This window comes from Gekko japonicus, unplaced genomic scaffold, assembly GCF_001447785.1.
Source record: "Gekko japonicus isolate JY-2015 unplaced genomic scaffold, Gekko_japonicus_V1.1 scaffold1114, whole genome shotgun sequence".
Taxonomy (NCBI): domain Eukaryota; kingdom Metazoa; phylum Chordata; class Lepidosauria; order Squamata; family Gekkonidae; genus Gekko; species Gekko japonicus.
Window position 1 is genome coordinate 518,535 of NW_015174875.1, and position 203 is coordinate 518,737.

Genomic DNA, 203 nt, shown 5'->3' on the forward strand with positions numbered 1-203 from the left:
TTCGGGATTCGACTGGCTTTTGAGCAAGGGAACCTTTACCGTAATATGGTTTTAAATGTCTATTTCTTTTTTTATATATAGTCATCCTACTTTTAAGTTATTTTCGGCTTTGAAACAGAGATGGGCACCGCAACCCTAGAGTCGGATTCGACTGGCTTTTGAGCAAGGGAACCTTTACCTTTTAACGCTGAACTGAACTGAAC